The sequence below is a fragment of the Protopterus annectens genome, chromosome 2.part1, assembly GCF_019279795.1.
Source record: "Protopterus annectens isolate FY-2018-M chromosome 2.part1, PAN1.0, whole genome shotgun sequence".
Taxonomy (NCBI): Eukaryota; Metazoa; Chordata; order Ceratodontiformes; family Protopteridae; genus Protopterus; species Protopterus annectens.
In genome coordinates this window covers 283,776,599-283,789,676 of record NC_056729.1, presented here as the reverse complement: position 1 = coordinate 283,789,676, position 13,078 = coordinate 283,776,599, and the positions used below count along the sequence as shown (strand labels likewise).

The window sequence follows — 13,078 nt, the reverse complement described above, 5'->3', positions numbered from 1 at the left end:
GCAGCAGTGAGTACACTCTTACCATCTACATTTATTGTAAGTATACACAACTATACTATGTTCTTCATGTTTCAATGTTGCAGTCATTACATTTGGGTAGAGTCCCAAAGCTATGGATGGGAGGCTGGAGCTAAAAACAGCATTAGGAGCGGCTATGAGGCCCTGCAGAACTGCAGTGGCAAAGCCTGCCTTGGATTTAGAGGAGAGTGGCAGATGATGGTGCTTTGTAAAGGTGTGCTCTGAACTCCAAGTAGCAGCCTCTAAAATGTCCTTGATTGGTACTCCCCTGAAAAAGGCTGCTGAAGTGGCTGAAGCTTTGGTTGAATGTGGCCCAATGCCCTTAGGCTCGGGCTTGCCATGGTGTAAATAGGAGAAACAAATGAAGTGGCCTACTCCCCTGAAAAAGGCTGCTGAAGTGGCTGAAGCTCTGGTTGAATGTGGCCCAATGCCCTTAGGCTCGGGCTTGCCATGGTGTAAATAGGAGAAACAAATGAAGTGGCCTATCCACTTTGAGATAGTCTGCTTTGAGACCGCCTTTCCTTGTGATCCTGCAGCATTTGCCACTAGTAATTGTTCCATCTTTCTGAAAGCTTTGGTTCTGTCCAAGTAGAATCTAAGGTGTCTGTGTACGTCCAAAGAATGCAGAATTCTCTCCCCCTTGTTCTGTGGATTTGGATAAAAAGTTGGCAGATGAAAAGTTTGGTTAAGGGCCACAATGGACGGGTTTGGTTAAGGGCCACAATGGACACCACCTTGGGCATAAATGTTGGGTTTGTCCTCAGAGAAACCCTGTCTAGATAAAAAAATGATAAAGGTTCCACAGCCATGAGTGCCTGAAGCTCTGAAACTCATCTTGCAGAAGTTATTGCTAGGAGCAGAGCTGTTTTCCAGGATAAAAACTTCATATCAGCAGTAGCAGATGGCTCAAAAGGAGGCAGGGTGAGTTTTTTCAAGACATAGTTGAGGTCCCATGCAGGCACTGGTGATCTCTTTGAAAGCCTTAAATTTTTGGCTCCTCTGAGGTACTGTTTTAGTAAGGGATGAGAAAAGATTGGTGGCTCTGTATTGTAATGAGCCGAAATGGCAGAGGCATGAATTATAATAGATGAAAAAGATGGACCTTTGTCTAGCATCTCAGAAGTATTGCAAAATCTGAGGAATATTTGGCACAGCTGCATCAGTTCCTTGTGCCTGGTTCCAAGCACAGAATCTCTTCCATTTTTCAGCGTAAGATTTTCTAGTACTAGGCCTTCTGGCCTCCAAAATGACATCCATCACAGCTTTACTAAGAGGGGCATTTTGTATGACTACATTATCCGCCATGCTGCCAGGTTTAAAGTCCCGAGTTGGCGGTGCAGGATCAGATAGTTTTGCTGGGACAGTAGATTAGGTACCTGATGCAAGTTCCACGCTGGGCATTGAGACAAGCTCCTTAGTATTGAATACCAGTACTGGCGGGGCCAGTCTGGGGCAATCAGTATCATCCTTTGCTTCTCCTGTCTGACCTTTAGGAGTACCCTTGGGGAAGAGAGGCAAAGGGGGAAATGCATATACTGATAGGTGTCCACTTTCCATGCTCGTCTGTGATAAATCCTTGTGCAGAATCTTTTTAATTAGTAGTTGTGAGGGGAGGCAAATAGATCTATGTCCAGGCATCCCCATTTCCTTGTTATCATGCTGAAGATTTGTGGATCCAGCTGCCACTCGTGAGGATCCAGGAGGTTTCTGCCTAGTTCGTCTGCCAGAAATTGTGCCTGCAGATGTACTTGGTAAGCCAATGCCGTGTCCCACAAAGTCATGGCTAGTCTGCAAAGGAGGTAAGAATGTTTGCCACCCCCTGCTTTTGTACCACATGACTGTGGTATCTTTATCAGTAGTTGTCCTGGATGAAGTAGGTCCTTGAAGGCTGTCAGGGCATTTTGAACTACTAGCATCTCTTTTTGATTGATATTTAGATGCATTTGGTTTGGGGTCCATGTGCCCTGAATGCATCTTCCTGCCATGGGCCCCCCCCCCCAGGGATAATCTGATGCATCTGTTAGTGTCTGCCTGGCTGGGAGTAATGTGAATGGCTGTCCCTTGTTTTGGTGACAAGCCCTTGCTTACCATCGAAACTCCTGTTGCAGGCAGGGAATGAGAGTAATCAGAGTTTCTAGGCTGTGGCAATGTTGAGTCCAAACACTTTTTAGGTACCACTGAAGTTTCCTCATATGCAGCCTTGCATATGGAATTAGTAGGATGCAGGACAATATGAAGCCCAAAGCCTGCAGAAATTTGCTTGCAGATAACTGGGCCTTTGTTGCCAACATTTTGAAATAGGTAGTCAGTTGCCTTTGTCTGGCGTGAGATAAGCCATCTGGGCAGTTGTGTTTAAGCTTGCACCCAGGAATATTATCTCATGAGATGGTACTAGTTTTGATTTCTTTTCGTTGACTGTGTACCCTAGGCATGTTAGAAGTCTTTTCACAAACGCCAGATGCTGTAAAAGAATGTCCTTGGTTCTCTGCTTGAATTAAACAGTCGTCCAAGTAAGGATATATTTGTATTCCTTTGTCTGCAGAATGCAATTACTGGTGCCAGGCACTTTGTAAAGACCCTGGGCGCAGTAGATAAGCCAAAAGGCAGTGCAGAGAATTGGTAATGCATTGAGCCAGCCTTGAATCGGAGGTATCTTCTGCATATTTGTTTGTTTGGGACATGCAGGTATGCCTCTTAAGTCTAAAGTCACCAGCCAAGCATTCTTGCCCAACATGGGCAGAAGCTGCTGCAAAGTCAACATCTTGAATTTTGGTAAATCCAGGAATGTGTTCAAAATAGATAGGTCCAGTATTTGCCTCCAGGCCTTGTCCTTTGAGTACCAAGAACAGTCTTGAGTAAAATCCTTGTCCCTGCTCATGCTCTGGTACTAGTTGAATGGCTCCCATGTCCATGAGGGATGAGACATTTTTGTGCCTCTGCCCATTGATTTTTTGGCAGATCTGGCCATCCGTTTGCCTTTGGCAGGGTATGGAAATGGAATTCGTAGCCTTGTGACACGATATTTAAAACCCACTTGTCCTGGGTTATAATGTGCCAATTCTGAGGAAAAAAAGAGTGGTAATTTTCCCCCTAAGGGTGCTGCCAGGAGATAAGTGCTTGGTGCAGGCAGAGGGAAGTCATTGGGACTGTTTCCTGAATGGTTGTGATTGGTCATCTCCAACTTTGGAGGTAGAAGCTCCCCATTGTTTCGAGTGGAATGAACCTTGCGCCTGGGCACTGCCTCTAGGGCATCTGGTTCTGCCCCTCTGAGGTCTGTCAGACACAGGAAAGGACCAATTCTTTGTTGGCCAATGTCTACTAAACCTAGGTGGCTGTACTTGTAAAAAAAAATCTTTGACCATTTGCATAGCTTAGCTTTGTCCTCCATTTTCTTTAACACCTCTTCTGCCTTAACACCAAACAAAGTATCATGCTGTAAAGGAGCATCTAATAATTTAACCAACATGATCAGGCAAATTTTGTTCCTTTAACCAAGCATGCCTCCTAATAACAGAACCTGTAACTGCGGTCCTGCAGGAGGCCTCTAAAGAATCAAAACCACATTGCAAAGTATGCTTTCCAACTTGTCCAGCTGCATGCAATATATCCTGCATTTCCTTGTTTTCTGCACATTCAGTGTCTAACATCATTTTCTGTTTAAGCAATGCCATAACATGTTGTTGATATTTGAGCATATGAAACTGACAGTTTAAGGCCCTTATAGCCAAGGCAGCAGATGTGTAAACATTTTTCCCCATCTATCCAGTGCCCTAGAATCTCTGTCAGAGGGGGTAGGGTTTTTTGCAGCAGAAGCCTTAACTCCTTTGGGACCCTGAGAAATAGTTTCTGGGTCTGCAGCAGGGTTTTTAAAGAGGGATTTATGAGAGTCTGGAACCCTGTAATATCTGTCTAACTTAACAGGAGCTGGAGGTAAGGAGTCGGGTGTAAGACTAGACTCAGAAAACACATCATCTACAATGTCTAACACACAGGTGGGATGGCTAGTGGCTTGTGTTGAGGTAGCAAAAGGAACTCCCTGAGCCTCTTTTTAGATTCTGAAAAAATCTTGGCTCTCCCAGTGGAAATGATCCCTCATGGTATGTAAGGATTCCCCAAAAGAATAGTCCTCAGGAGGAGAAGCTGAAGGTATAGATTTCTTCAGCATCAGAATCCTCATTGGGGGGAAGAGAATATTCCTGATCAGAAGAAATGGAAACCTGATCTGAAGATTCATAGTCAGTCTCTTGCCTAGGCCTCTTATCAGGAGGGGGGATGGGAACCCCTGATCAAGGTAATCAAGTCTTCAGCCATTTTGAGCATTTGCTTTTTGGGCATGGGGACCTGTCCACGTGGCTCTTGAGTTTCCTTCTTTGTCTTTGAAGGTGCTTTAGTCTTTGCCTTTGAATTTGGTTTAATGTATAAATGTTTAGGTCTGAATACACCTTCAGAAGCCGGTACCTGCTCAGCGGCTCCGGACCCATCTGAAGGAACAGCGTTTGAGGCTCCAATATCTCGAGTTTCCAGCGGCATAGCTGACTCCACGTGGGAGTCGGTAGCGGCCTGCGACTAAAGTAGCGAGTGTCAGGGGCTGCGAAAGCGCCTCACAGAAAAGCGGTGAACGGCTTAGGAGAAGCTTCATTGGTTTTGGGCCCCTGCTGTCTATTTTTCTTTGCGTTTTTTGTGAACTCCAGTAGTAGATTGGCTCTCAGACGACATTTCTGGGTAATTAAACCTGCGTCCAAAATAGTTTAATGCAAAACCATACCGATGCTTAATAGTGCGTTGGTTAAATCTAGCACAAAACAGACAAACCTGAAACATTGTGGTCAGGGCCTAGACAAGGAATACAGTAAGAATAAAAGTCCTTATGAGGTATTTGCTTCCCACAAGAAATTCAATTATTAACTTTCTGACATCGGTCTGCAGCAAGAAAAAGGTTTCCCCAACGGGGTACTTAGTTTATAGAAGACTTCGGATCTGAAACTTGAACACGAAAATCTCAGGAGTCTGCCAACCAGCACCTGCGAACTGTTTCGGGCACCGCCTGGCAAGAAAGACTAAAGAAAATGGCGTTGGCAGCATCTTTTATATCCCTAACAACCTGACGTCAGGGAAGGGGCGACAGCAGCCGACGCAGGACCCAGGACTTTGGAATTCAGGCTGACTGAGGGCAACCTGCCAGCAGGATTATCCAAATGTAATGACTGCAACAGTGAAACACGAAGAACATCAGCAGTGTGCTCTTCCAACACGTTACACTTTCCTTATGACCACTCTAGAGAGGAATATTCCTCACACAAGCAGGTGAAATTCAAGGCAAGACACAAACAGATGCCTTAACATGAGCCACAAAAAAGGAGACAGCGAGTCTGACACCTTAAACAGGATTTTTTTTTTTTTTTTTTTTTTTTTAAAGAATGCCTGAAAGGTTAAGGCAGGTCCAGAAAAAGTATTCACTGGAGAACTTTGCAACACTAGAAAAACTGACACCTTTGGTATTTTTGAGTAATCTCCGTACACAAACAAAATATGTCCTAGAGAGAGAAAAAAACACACAACATTCGAGAGCCATTTGAAAATGACCCTAGATAAAATACTGCAACACGGAACTAGGTAAGGCACTATGATGCTTCATGAAAAACAGGGGACAAACTTCACAGCTGGTAAAAAAGTTTTAATCTGTCAGAAAACCTTAATGCCTGAAGTCCTGCTGTTACAGGATAGACAGTCTTTCCAGATCTTGAGTTGCCAGTGGAAATCCATCAAGCAGAGAGAATCCTCACTGCTCAAAGAGATAGGAAAGAAAACATGCAGGTTTTCAACTCTATGGCCACTAAGAATAAATGAAGAACAGTTATAAGCATCACATTAAAACTGGGATTTCGATATAAACAGATGGCAACTGAAACTCCTCCTGACCAAGTAATGATAAACAGTGAAGGTTCTTCCAGGACTGGTATTACAATCCGCACACTACTCTGCCTTGAACAGGGCAAGCATAAGCATTAAAAGCAGTAAGAAGCATATGCCCATTCTCTCAAATTTTCTTCCTAAGGGTTTTCAAGTTCAGAAAACTTATGCGCACTATCCTACTTGAGAAGGTTGAATTGCTAGTTGTTAGTAGACATGGAGAAGCCACAAGAGTTTTGAAAAGCAAAGGCCCAGGTTAACTAGACAGAAATGGCCACAAAATCTCGTTTCACCTGAAGTCATGGATAAGTTAAGGTGAAACTACATCTCAAGACCAGAAGAAGAAAATTTGATTTGAGAATTCAGGTCTTTTGGGCACACCTCAACAAGCATACCGTTGGGTTAACATCACTTCACTGTATGAGATTAGAAAAAAAAAAATTATTCTTCCACTTTGTGATGTATGAAGAGGAGGAAAACATGCACCGTTTGCCCTGCATCTGGACAAGCTTCTGTGTAATAGATTGGGTGAGACACAGAGTTTACTTCTTCTGGAAAGTATCTGGTTATGAGAAAGAAAACAAACTGATCCACTCAGTTTCCTGGGAGGGCAGGGTAAGATCTCTGGTATAGCTCACAGCACAATCACCGAAAAAACTCCAAAGTACCAAACAGTTTCCAAAATATCAAAAATGCTAAAAACGACCGGACTGCAATTCCACAATTTATTAAAGCACAATCCACAAATCACCATGAATGCTACTGTTAATAGTAGCATTCATGGTGTTTTGTGGATCGTGCTTTAATAAATTGTGGAATTGCAGTCCAGTCGTTTTTTAGCATTTTTGCTATTTTGGAAACTGTTTGGTACTTTGGAGTTTTTTCAGTGATTGTGCTGTGAGCTATACCTGGGACGATTGGAACTCGCATAATTTTAACATCAGGGTAAGATCTCTGTTCCAGTTTGCTTGCTGATTTACCATACAAACCAATATCATTGCAATGTCTGATTAGGACATCCTTCAGAAGAGCATCTTGAAAGACAAAGCATTAGAAGGCTTCTTCCATTTCCAACATTTTGGTGTGAATGGGCAACTCTTAAGATGGACAAGCACCTTGAACAATCTCTGCCCATCGTAGTGCCTTGCAAAGCCCCACTCAGAACAGATCAACAGTAATACATGTCTGAGGACTCTGCAGCTGGAAGAGTTCCTTCTAGTGCAGCTGGAAGAGTTCCTTCTAGTAAAGTGGGCAGAGTTCAGCCAACAATGGAGAGGACACTCAGAAGTCTTCGTTAGGGTGTGGGTGGAAACATGCACAGGCAAGATTGGAGGTTTCACAACCACAAAACAAATTTAAGGCCTTGCATAAAAAATACCTTTATTACCTGGGTGCCAGAACAGACACACACACACACACACACACACACACACACACACACACACACACACACACACACACACACACACACACACACACACACACACACACTGGGGACTCCCAGAGGTGAAGTAATGAAGAATGGGCTTGAGACAAAAAAGCACAGCCTCTACGGCTGAAGCAGCAAGGAGATGAAAAAAATATCTTGGCTAACTGCAGTCCCCGGGGGGGGGGTGTGGAGGTAAAGTTGTGACCAAATGGCAGAACATGGAATTGGTAATGACAGGTTCGTACCAAGAACACAGGTTACCACTTACTCTCCTTGGCAATTTCTAAATGTGGAGGTAGGCATTTTGATAAACACCATATCCAACTTCCTCTTGAGATGCAATATCTGGAGACAGAAGTTTGTATGGTCCATGACAGGGAGAGGAGGGGAGGGTCCCAACCAGATTGGGAAATTGTGCCTGATGAACAGTCCTAAATCCCTACAGTACATGACCCGGTTATAGAGGATGGACCTCTTATTAGATTAAAGCAAATGGAAGAGGAGATCATTAAAATCACCTTTTTGCCATAAAACAAAAAAACAAAACTTTTACCATCTGTTCCATCTCCTGTTCATCTGCCGCTTTAGAAAGCTGCATTATCACAATATCAAAACTGTGCTTACAAGTGTTAGAATTCAAAACAATGTGTACTAGAAAGAAAAAGGTAAATGTGCTAATGCCAAAGTACAAATGGCTTTGTCTGCCAATTGTTGCCTCATCCATTTTTTTTAAACCACAGAAACCTGGAAAGTAAACATGCCATTTTGCAAACTTCCCAATTTTTGTTATCCAACTACAGATACCTTAGGACGACTTCGCTGCTGCCTTGTATATTTGAAGACTTTTCTATTCCTGTAATATTTTACGTTAGCATTCTGAAAGCTGTTCAGAGAATCATCCCTCCCAAACATCCCCAAGTGGCTTATCAACAAGTAGAACAACAAGTCTTTCCCTTGTGGGAAAAACTACAAATTAGTTTGATCAAAAACACCTGCTCACCTCTCTGCTCTGACATAACAAAAACTGTCAAAATTCAAGCAACAATTATGGAGAATAAAGGAGTCGCTTTAAACCGGCAATATATTACCTAGGATAACACAACTAAACATGTACTTAAAATAATCTTTCACCAATCACATGCTGACGGTTTGCTTTACTTCATTACAAAAAACCTTTACTGCTTTCAAAATGCTAATATATTAAAAATATGCACCCCAGCCAACAATGCTTACAAGGGGAAAAAAAAAAGGCCAGGAACAAACCTGAAGGTAACAGAGATTTAAGAATGAGTTCCTATTCAAAGGTGGACATGGAAAACACACCTGTATATCAAAGCATGGCCAAAAAAAAAAAAAAAAAAAAAATAGATTAACTGCAAAGGGAAAGGCGCACCAAATTTAAAAATATTTTCAAGACAGAAATACTCTGTATGTAGGCTGGAAAAAAAATATGACACTTAAAAATGAATACCTAACGTATAATGGGTACATTTTCAACATGGACCACCAACCAATGCTTACTGCTTGCTTTGTTTTCACAGAATTGCATTTAGGTGGGGAAATCAATAGTTCATACATTAGCTTGTCAGTTACAGTAAGACAACAGAGCTATAAATCATTACGAAAGTTTGTTTTTTGGTACCAAGAACTTCGACACTTGTCTGCAAATGCATTTTGAATTCTGTCTTAAATCTTTGGATGAGTTCCACATCTGAGCACTGATCATAGCTTAACTGCTACTATGGTAAGAAAACTTTGGGAGAACACAAATTTATAAAATATATTTAACAAGTGCGTTTGTAAGTGTATACTAGGCTAACAACCACTAGGGCCCTTAAAAGCCTAGCTGTGCAACTCAAATGAGACCCACACATCTGATTTATAGGGGGTGATTTATTGACCGACTCTGTCCAGTTAAACAGGGATATTAAAAAAAACACAGTACAATGTTAAATTTAGCCCTTAGTCCAAAATGAAGAAAGACTGCTAAATAAATTGCAGTAGTATTTAGAACGTAGGAAAATATAAATCATAAACCTGCAAGAAGCTTCCAAGAAAAACAAAATGACAAAACCCTGAAACGACCAGCCACAAGGTGATATCTTAATAGATTCTGCATGCTCTGAGAACTAGGATGGGATGCACAAGTTGAACCCAGCAAAAAGCTGAAAAGTGGAATTCACTCACCTCACTATCAGACGTTTGCATTCAAGACAATTGTAAAATTCCCTTAAGCATTTATGGTTAAGCAGTATTAAAAATGAGTACAGCTACATGCGTTCCAGCATGCAGAAAGACCTCCTGCATCCAGTTGAGAAGGATGAAGAGGATAACTTTCAAGCAGAGTTAACAGAAGGTCCCTGAACAGCACAGGATTCAGTTAGCTGGCTGTTCACTCCCAAGGGAAAGAAATGGGGGGTAGGAATAAAAACAGCCACACCTTTTAACTGCAAGCAGCATAAAACAGTAGACAAGCTCTTTCTAGGTCTCTATGTAGCTTTTAATTATGCAATGCACAGCATGATTTTTTGGCTACTCTCCAAGTCAAATGGAGATAATAAACTGCTACTCCAATTTCAGATATATATAAAAAAACTTCTCAAATATTTAATGCAGTAGTTCACCTTCTCAAAAAAAAAAAAAAAAAAAAAAACCCACTTCATTCATGGTGCATGTTGTACCACAAAGATCAATGCAGACATTTTTAATTTATGCCAGAAACACACTACCCACGAACACTGTGCACGAGTATTCATAAAAGAAATATGGATAATCGTGCATCTTTTGCTGCAAATATTGCTAGTCATACTAGCACTACAAGCATTTTTCATACAGCTTTGTTAAAATCTGAAAAACAGCAACCTTATTGAAACAAAACTCATTAAAGGGGAAAGAAAATTCTGCCACATACTTTCCTGCCCCTCATCAGAACTGGGAGAGGACTGAAAAATAAATGCAACTAGAAAAACAGGCCACCCCATTTAACGAGCAGCATACTACCTTCAATGGATTTAATTCACGTCGCGGTTCTCTGAACTCTGCAAAGAGAGATGGCACATCATCAGACCACAGGGAAAAAAGCTGGCAGAAATGTAGAGATAAGGGGACTTTCTAATAGCAGCTTCATGTGCTTTTGATTGAAAGTTTTTTTGGAGGGTAAGCTAGTTTACTCTCACATCCTAAACACATGCAGGTATATCAGCCAGTGAACATCTAAAACCGCCAATGTGTCGCTGGGCATGTGACCTGCAGCGGACTGGCATTCCATATAACTAAGCTATTTGCTTTACCCCTGCTGCTTGAAAAGACAGGCTCTCGTTCCCTTTTGAACTCTAAGTGAGCAAGGCAGCTATAGGGAAACTAATTCCATAAGACGAGTTAAAAAAATAAAATGTAAAGTACAGTGAATGACTAGCAACCTAGCTTTTCACTACTACAGCATTTTTTGCATGTTCATTTCTTAACCAGGTAAACAAAAGACATTAAAGTGGCTCCATCTGGTTAATAACCTGCTCAGAGTTGCACAATAAGCAAATGGGAGGCTGAAAAAAAAAAACACACTGCTATTACAGGATGAATGTCTGAGCCTTAATCCTCTGCACTGAACATGCCAGAAAGTCTTGTGGCTCCAATCCAAATACCCTACAACCTCCAGGCATGCATCGTCATCTTAGCCGAGAATTAAAGAACTTTTACCTGCTACACCACTTTCCAAATAAAGTTTGCAGAATTAATAAATACAGAAGAGTTTTGTTTTACATTGACCCAAGCAGATGACATTTTGGGAAGTACTGTAAGCCATAAACCTCACAATCTGAAGCTAAACAAAAAAGTTCTAGTCGGCACTGTTTGAAGACTGCATTGCAGATGCCCTCTCTAAGGATCAAAGTAGCATCAGTAACTCATAGCACTAAGGGTGTTGGCATTAGGACTGCTTAGCAAACAAAGCTTATCCTAGGGCTGCTAAGGACCTACTGGCCATAATACATAGTCACTCAACTGCTCTGGATTTTTGTTACTGCACAAGGAGCTCCATGCTACTTCTGTTATGTTCAGAGTTGCACCCATTGCACCCAATTTTCCACCTATTATCTTTTCTAATCATTGACAAGCGTCAGTTGTCAATTCTGGTATACATGTTTGGTTATCTCTGAAAATTTCCAAAAAGAGGCTTTTTCAACAGGCTCAGATCCTTTTCAATAGCATGGTCATTTTCTTATAATGCTCTTGCTGAAAGGCTACAAAAGTCTACAGACTTTAAGGGCTCTTAACAGTTTTCATTTTTCTGCAGCCAATGTCCAAGAGTTGTTTTTTCACATTTGACGCAGCTGGAAGAAAATTTGTCTTAGCATTTCTTACAATCCCCAAGCTTAGGAAGACGTATCTATTTAAAATTTAACAAGTTCTGTTATATTGCGTTTTTGGTAGCAATCCCTATGTTAAGAAGGGCATCACAAATATGCCAGGGGGAGAAAAATCTCCACGGACAGACACAAACAGTGTATAACTTACTTCAGAGAAACCATATTCCTTCCCAACTGCTCCATATGTGCCAGATTTCCTTTTCTGCTCTCTACACCAGTAAAGAAAATGCAAGTTTCATATTTTACAAAGTCTTTGCCGATCCATCTTGGGGCATCTGTAAGATTCTAACCAGCTCAGTTCTTCCTTGGCCTGAAAACAGACCATCAGCATCACCACTCCAAAAGCCTTCAAAGGATACCTCTCAAACTATTGGTGCAAGAAATCTGGACCAAAACTGACAAAACGGGGGGGGGGGGGGGGGGCAAAAGCCCAAAACTAGGGACATATTTTAAAAATATTCCTCTTAGAAAGTTGCTAGAGTAAAAGGGTTTGTTTTAACATACATTTTCTGAAGGATTTGAAATATGAAACTCAATGTATGACATTTAGTGACTTCAATCCTTGGATCCTTCCCAGTGATGGCCAGAAAACCACAAATATCTCTCATATATATATATATATATATATATATATATATATGTTTCAGAACTTTGAATTTCATATGGCCGAAGTTCGGAGCCAAACCTCTGCTCTGAATCTGCCATACTCTAGCTCGAAGTCTTTCAATTGGCTGGGCCAAGAGGTATCCCATGCTGCACTGCTCCCTTTCCCCAGATCTTGTTTGCTGCAAGCTCGCTCACTCACCTTCCATACATAACACAGAGAAGGAAAAACATTCCAATAATAAAAGGAGTGCTGAAACCAGAACTAACCTCTAGGCCCTCCAGGATGGGGGAAGAGGGGGGGGGTAAGAAAGAATGTGAGGCGAGATTGACTACATACATCGAACGTTATGGTGAGTACATAACTTCTTGAGGTTATGTAGTCCAATCTCACCTACATTCTTACCCATGGGACAGTGTCCCCAGCATCTGAACTCTGGGAGGCTCAGTGGAAAATACTCTGTGGAACCAAAGGAAGATCTGCCTCTGGATATCAAATCCAATTTGTAGTGACTAATCAAGGTGTAAGGAGATGCTCATGTAGCCGCAGCACAAATATCATCCATAGACATCCTGGCCTGAAATGCTGTAGAGGTAGACATCGATCGGGTAGAATGGGCCTTCACTCTAAATGGTAACTCCTTACCACCTGAGGCATAAATGAAGGAAATACAACTAGAGATCCATCTAGACAAGGTCACTTTGGAAACAGGAGACCCAATCTTATTGTCTGAAAATCAGACAAATAGCTAAT

At 41.7% G+C, this 13,078-nt stretch overlaps 1 protein-coding gene across 3 annotated transcripts in view; it reads right to left on the bottom strand.

Moving 5' to 3' along the window:
* GNB1 (G protein subunit beta 1) overlaps positions 1–13,078 on the bottom strand; it is a 1,803,552-nt gene that overhangs the window by 1,687,179 nt on the left and 103,295 nt on the right. The window lies entirely within an intron of this gene.